Below are 7384 nucleotides of genomic sequence, written 5' to 3'. Positions count from 1 at the left end.
TTATGTGTTATTTTGCTAGCTAACCGAGCGAATGTGTGATAAACGTGTCGACTGTCGAGCATGAACTTATTGAAATTGGATAGGGAATGGTCTCAGTAATTCAGGTAACGTTAGGCTATTCGTACGCACCAAACTGGCAAGCGATTATCAATTTCAACCAGCATGGCAAGCAAGCCTCAAAATAGGGTCTTACGTTATCCTGCATATCTGTATGCAGGTTAAAGTTACGCGAATGGGTCCTTGCACTCGCAGAGAGGCTGGGTGACCCTATCGATCGGCGCACTGTCCGTACTGGTGCCATATGTAATTACTAGAGTTAGGTTAGTTTAAAGGTGACTGTAGTCGGCTTCCCGGTGCTCCACCAAAAAGGGCGCGTTCCGCTACCGGCTTTATTGACATACACCAACGCCAACGCGCGCCGTTGCTGCGAAACAACACAAGATGCGGCTAGCACATGGCACCGAAGACAGACACCTCGGTAAAATATCGCTTCTAAATGTTTTGTGATTACATAGTTTAAATCGGTCTGGCTCAAACTTATATGCGGTGGAGCAAACTGATCCTAAACGAGCGAAACATTGATCATTAATTGAAATTAAATCAGTTTAAATAGCACGACCCTTACCGACAATTACGCCCTCGAACAATATGCTGGAACTCCAGCTGCGCTCGGAGAAACGGTCAACCCTCTCCCGTTCACACTGTCCTCCTCGCCATGTTCACGTCGCGCTCTCTGATCCCGCTTAGCTACGATGGCAACAAGCAACAGCCCTCGCTCTCAATGCCCCGACCAGACTGCCCCCTGACCGTCACCGCTCTCCCTCGCCGCCCTGACCCAGCCCGGACATCAGTGACACAGAGATCTGTTGGCCAGTGCAGAAACTAAACTTGAATGTCAAACTGCGCGCAAACAAAGAGTCAGACCGAAACCAAAGAGCAGGATGGGGAAGGAAAGTTTTGAGATATGTCTAGGGGATTTGTGATGGTCTCCGCTCAGGTGGCAGCGTGCTCGGCATGGGTGAGGAGCAGGGTGAGCTAACCTCAAAATCGTCGATAACAGGTGTAAGTAGATTATTGCACGAATATTTTCGGACTTTATGGCAGACGGACGGAAGGGTACTTAATCACAGCTCGGATTAACCCTCGCCCTGGTAGGGGGGTCGATGCGACCCCCCCTAAGGTTTTTCGAAGATAGCGTAAAAACGGCGGCGCGCAGCGCCGCCAAATTTGGCACAGCCTATGGGGCAACCTTTTTACATCTGGCCTGAAAATTTTAAGTCCGGGTGACCTTGGGTCAGGTCACCAGGTCAGAAAAACCGGTACAAGGTCATGGTCAAATTTGAATTTTCTTTTTTCACCTGTCCAACTCACAGTTTTGGACTGATTTCCTTCAAACTTTCAGGGTGTGCTAAGTTCACCGAGTTGTATAACATATAGTTCGTGTTTTTTGAGGTCACTGACCTGAGGTCAGTTAGAGGTCATTACGTCGTAATGTTAAGCCTATGGGAAAATACTAAATTCGGAAAATACTGGAGATATCCGCTTCGTTCTATCACTTTTGTGCTTTGAAACCACAGTACTTAGCGGCAGGTCACTTGGTGCTTCTTTGTTTGGTGCCTACTTATCCATGGGTGAGGTCATATGAGGTCAACTGAGGTCAAATGACGTTTCTGCCAATAACTTGGCACATAATGACGCTAGAGCTTAAAAATGGTATCATTGTGTTCCTGGTGATCAGCCGAATCGAATGATATGCGTTATGATGCAATTTGGTTAACTTGAACTTAATTAATTAATTAAAGTTTAGGGGAGAGTGGGGTAAGATGCCCAGGGTGGGAAAGACGCCCCACCCCCTCTAGCGGGGAAACAAAGAATCGAACCTGGAAATTAATGGTCTTGGCGTAAAGCAGAAGCCTGCCTTGTTAACTGCACAAAAATTTGCAAAGCTCAGTTGGGCAACGGCTGGCTGGTGATTGCATGTTTTTTATTTGCTGCTTTCAAAAAATATTTTGGCGTCAAAACATTGTAAATATCAAAAAAGGTAGGTAGATCATTTTTTGCGTCCCTTGCTATAGTCGTGATACATTAACATGCGTGTACTGTGTCCCAAACAGTTTGTTTCAGGGTGTAGTTTTATGGCTAACAAATTGTGCTGATTTAATGTTACTTCGGTACCTTGGGGTAAGATGCCCCCTGTCCTGATGGGGAAAGACGCCCCCCTAAATCCGTAGGCTGTCCTTCAAGCAGCCCGTCAAATCATGTATTACATAGGGGAGAGTGGGGCAAAGCGGCCACCCTAACGTTTCTAACGATGCCGACGCTTGATTTTTAAACTTGGAAAGATTCTTTCTATACCAATGTGATCCCTATTAAATTGTCTTTTATTCCAACTGCGTTTCATTTCCAAAGGCGTTCACATATGGGATATATGTATTGACAAAACTTTAAACCTATAGCATATTGGCCACTTTGCCCCATCCCTGAGGCAAAGCGGTCACTGGCGACTTCTCAAGTCCCGATATGAGAAACAGAATAGTTGCCTCATGCACGACTATAGGGTATTTGATGGTGGCAAGGTTTAAGGGAAGATGGATGTTTACTTTGTTATCTTCCCACCTATTGCTAAACAAAGAAAGAATTTTCTTGGAAAAACATTTAATTGCATAATTTGGTAACTCATGTAACCGAAAAGTGGCCAAGATGAATGCATGACGACACATTTGAATATAAATAATGTTTTTATCCAGATGGAAACAACTTATGGCCAATTGGGGGCTGGCCACTTTGCCCCGGCCGCTTTGCCCCGCGCATACCGTCCGAGACAAAAATATTCCAGCTCAGCTATTAGTGGGGTAAAAAGCATCAAAATTGGTAGAAGGCATGTACGATAACCACGCAATGCATGGACAAAAACGCTTATAAAAATTCCAAACGGTTATGGAATAAAATAACATTTAAAAATTGTAAACATAATTGGCAACCTGGCAAGAAATGCTTTTCCGTGTTTCACAAAACAATGGCGATGGGCCTGAAACCCCGGTCTGGCTCATTCGAACGACCGCAAAGAGAAGTATAATTGGAAATCATAAATTGGAACTGACGCCAGCTGTGGAGGGCTAAAACGATGGATGGCCGCTTTGCCCCGGGTGGCCGCTTTGCCCCACTCTCCCCTACTTGTGATGAGAGACAAAAGCCGATCTGGGACTATTGAGAGTCCGGTACGGTCGGGTGCTCCCCATGCCGGTCTCTCGGCCCACACAGCGACTTTTTGGGCGGCATCTGACTCTGAGAGCCCTCACGACGGCCTCTGTGGGCCCCATTATGGTTCTATGGCCCCTCACGACATCCTTTGAGGGCTCCCACGTTGGCTCCACGGGCCGCGCTGGCATCTGAGGTCTCCACGATGGGCTCGAGGGCCCTCAAGCATCATGAAGACCTATAAGGGCCCCACAGTGGTCTCCGAACGCCACCACAGAGGCTTGTTTGGCCACGCTGGACTATGATGGCCCTAACGATGACCTCTGAAGCCCCTTACGACTACTTTTGAGGGCCCTTACGATGACGTTTGGTGTCTGCTGCAGGCTCGAAGGGACTACTGATTCGTTCAGGCGATTCACGTGCCTATTTATGTCACTTTTAGTGCAGGGGGCATCTTACCCAGCGCCAGGGGGCGTCTTTTCCACCCTGTGGGGTAAGATGCCCCCTTTCACTTCTTCAGGAAAACGCTTGATAGCAAAAAAAGTTATCATATTTCAGGCACGAAAGTGTGATATTTTTGGAGAAAAATGATGTCGGCTTCCGTTGAAACTCCGAGTTTTGGCTTTCCCATCGTCATTTTCGAATAATATATGACATAGTCAAACCCTGGGCATCTTTCCCCACTCTCCCCTACTTAAAATTTAAGAAAAACTTTAAGTACATTTAACCCGCGAGTTGCTGGGGGGGGGCGTTAAACGCCCCCACTTTTTTCGCAACGCTATATCTTTGAAATGGCGCGCCGCAGGCGCGACAAATTTTCAGTACCTGTCACAAATTGATTGAAGTATACTTTGTGCAAGTTTTAGAAAAATCGGTCGACAATTTTTTTAGATATTGATCTTTTACTGCCGTACTGATTTCTGACTTTCTAGTCAAAAACGATCAATAATTGAAAAATGATAATAAATCGTGTGAATAAGATAAAAACAATTCACAGATAGCTATCAAAAGGAAATTGCATTATTGTTTTGATGGCTATCTTCGATTTTGCTATTTGGGTGTTTTTTTCCCGACAGGGGGCGCTTGAACCCGGCACTTTTGATGCGTTTTATCTTTGCGTTGAAGCGTTGCAGGCACACCAATTTTTTCAGAATATTTTCAGTTGATACTTAGCTGATGCTAGTGAAGTAAAGCAAAAATCAATAGAGTTGTTTATGCGTTTTTATGCTTTTGTTCATATACTACTGAAAATGGTAGCGCTGTCCTGAAGGGTCACACATCGAGAAAACACATGTGGTTTCATCAAGGAACTCGGTTAGACATTTGTTTTTGAGATGAAGTTCTTTTGCGTTATCAGTTTGCTGTCGGCATGGCGTTTGAAGAACTGCTACAGCCCACCGCTAGACAGCACGTGCCACCTGTCTGACCACACGGGAGAGAGATCAAACGAGCCGCCCCCCGCGGAACGGAGCCGCCCCGTCTGGGTCTAAAACACAGCTGTGGTTGGAAGGGGAGGGATTTCGGTCGCTAATGATCTACTGATAAGAATCTACTTATACGGAGGCGTCGAGAGGGCGGAGTCGTGAGATCCCCGGCCACAGCCCACCGCTAGACAGCACGTGCCACCTGTTTGACCACACGGGAGAGAGATCAAACGAGCCGCCCCCCGCGGAACGGAGCCTGGGAACGGAGTCTGGGTCTAAAACACAGCTGTGGTTGGAAGGGGAGGGATTTCGGTCGCTAATGATCTACTGATAAGAATCTACTTATACGGAGGCGTCGAGAGGGCGGAGTCGTGAGATCCCCGGCCACAGCCCACCGCTAGACAGCACGTGCCACCTGTTTGACCACACGGGAAAGAGATCAAACGAGCCGCCCCCCGCGGAGGGAGCCTGGGTCTAAAACACAGCTGTGGTTGGAAGGAAAGGGATTTCCGGCTAATGATCTACTGATAAGAATCTACTTGTACGGAAGCGTCAAGGGGGCGGAGTCAGTGAGACGTGTCGCCACAATCAGGGGAGGCCAGGAAACTGTGATTGATGAGCCATTTACATAGTGCCGACATGCCTCGACGACCGGTTCTACTGTCGGCCTCTCAGGCGCTGCAGCTTTTGCAGGGAATATCTGACTCTGACAGTGAAAGTGATCTAAGTGCTGACAACGATACGAATAGCGACAGCGACGAAGACCAGCTGTATCAGCTCGTCGACGACGAGACACCAGTCGACGAAGAAGAAGCTGATCCGGAGCCGCCAGCAAGAGTGAGACCTGCTGAGCTAACTCGGTCACAGAAAAAGTTGCAAGGAGCAAACTTTCAATTGCATTCAGCCACGACGGCAGGGACGTACACCGTATACAACGGCAAGCGGTCGGTTGTAGCAGAATGGACTACTGATCACCAATCCACGAGCCGGCGACGGACGCCAGAAAACGTCCTCACTCAACGGTCCGGTGTGAAAGGAGCTGCTAAAAACGTGACAACTGAAGCCGAGGCGTTCAAACTTTTCATCACCGATGACATGATTGAAAAAATCACTGAGGCCACAAACAAGAAGCTCCAGTCAGCTGAAGACAGCTTCAAAGCTGCAAGTACCAGCCAGTCCCACGAAAGCATGAAACATCAGTACCGGCCAATCACCCATTCTGAGATGTGCGCCTTCATCGGCCTGAACGTGCTGCGCGCATTCTACAGTGACTTGAAAGTGTCCCAGCTGTTCGATCCATCAGTGGGGCCGGCCATTTTTCGAGCAACGATGGGAGGCAAGCGCTTTGCAACCATCCTGCGCCATCTGACATTCGACGACCGAGAGTCTAGAGAAGAGCGACGGAAGGGAGACAAGTTTAGTCCCATCAGAGACCTCTTCAACATGTTGGATGAGAACCTGAGGCGCTACTTCATTCCAACAGAGTGTCTGACTCTTGACGAGAGTCTCCTGCGGTTCCGGGGCAGGTGCCCATTCAAAATGTACCTGCCTAGCAAACCAGGCAGATATGGAATCCTCCTGAGAACTGTGGCTGACGCAAACGTGAGATACATGTGGAAGATGTGGCCGTATGCCGGAAGACCAGCGGAGCCTGAGCGGTCTCCCCCAAACGTGACGCTCGAAAATGTTCCAGAAATCGTCAAACATCTGGTGCAGGAGGTGGCTGGAACCGGTCGGAACATCACGATGGACAGGTTTTACACTTCTGTACCACTCGCTGAAGACCTGGCCGAGGATCGACTGACAGTCGTCGGGACCCTGAACAAGAGCCGGAAGCTACTCCCCAAGGAGCTGACAGAGGCAAAAAATCGAGCGCCCAACTCGAGCGTATTTGCCTTTCGCAACGGCGTCACGCTTGTGTCACACAGCCCCAAGGAGAAGAAGGTTGTGCTGGCGCTTTCAACCCAGCACAAAGCGCCCTTTGTCGACACAGAGACGGGCAAACCAGAGGTAATATTATTTTCCGCTTCCCCTTCGAGCTGCCAGCAAACATAGAAACAATTAGCTATGCTATTCGTTACCAATCTCAGCGCAAACCTCACAACCAAGTCCCTCCAGGAAAACACTGTAGCTGTACAAAAAGGGGCTATTGGTATATTCAGCCCAAATGAACACGACACAAACATACTAGCAAGTATACATGTCTCAACCAAGACTGCCCTGCCAACGGGCCGCCACCCCTCCCCCCGCGCGGCGCAATGGTGTCCCCACCCAAACTAGAAACCCTGTCGTGTGTGTCCTCCCCCGGAAAAAGTCCTAACTAGAAAAAAAAACCGGGGGACCTAGTTGGGGAAAAAACCACATTTTGTGGAAAAACCCATCTTTATTTAAGAGTGTGGTGCGTGTGAAAAAAAAGCCCCAAAAATGGTGGTGGGTGGGTGGGAAACGCAAAAACATTTCAGAGCGAGAACACTGCTGACTTGCGTCAGACCGGGCGGCTTAGAACAGAGTGACCGCGCAAATGCACTCAAACCCCGCGCCGTCACCGTCACGTGACACGAGTCGCTCCACCAATCAGAGGAGGCCGCCGCCTTAGCGGCCTTGCCGCCCGGGGGCGCAGGCGGCCGCCCGCCTGCCGCCGAACGCTGCTCGCCGAGGCCGGCCCGGCTCCGGGGCCGCCCCAGAGAAGACGCTCGTAGTGTCGCGGAAAAACCGGTTATATCTTGTCATATATAACCGGGCGTATTTTCCGCTTCCCCTTC

Source organism: Amphibalanus amphitrite, unplaced genomic scaffold (assembly GCF_019059575.1).
Source record: "Amphibalanus amphitrite isolate SeventyFive unplaced genomic scaffold, NRLGWU_Aamphi_draft 000555F_arrow, whole genome shotgun sequence".
In the NCBI taxonomy this organism is placed as follows: Eukaryota; Metazoa; Arthropoda; class Thecostraca; order Balanomorpha; family Balanidae; genus Amphibalanus; species Amphibalanus amphitrite.
The sequence above is the reverse complement of the archived record's forward strand: the minus strand, read 5'-3'. Positions refer to the sequence as shown.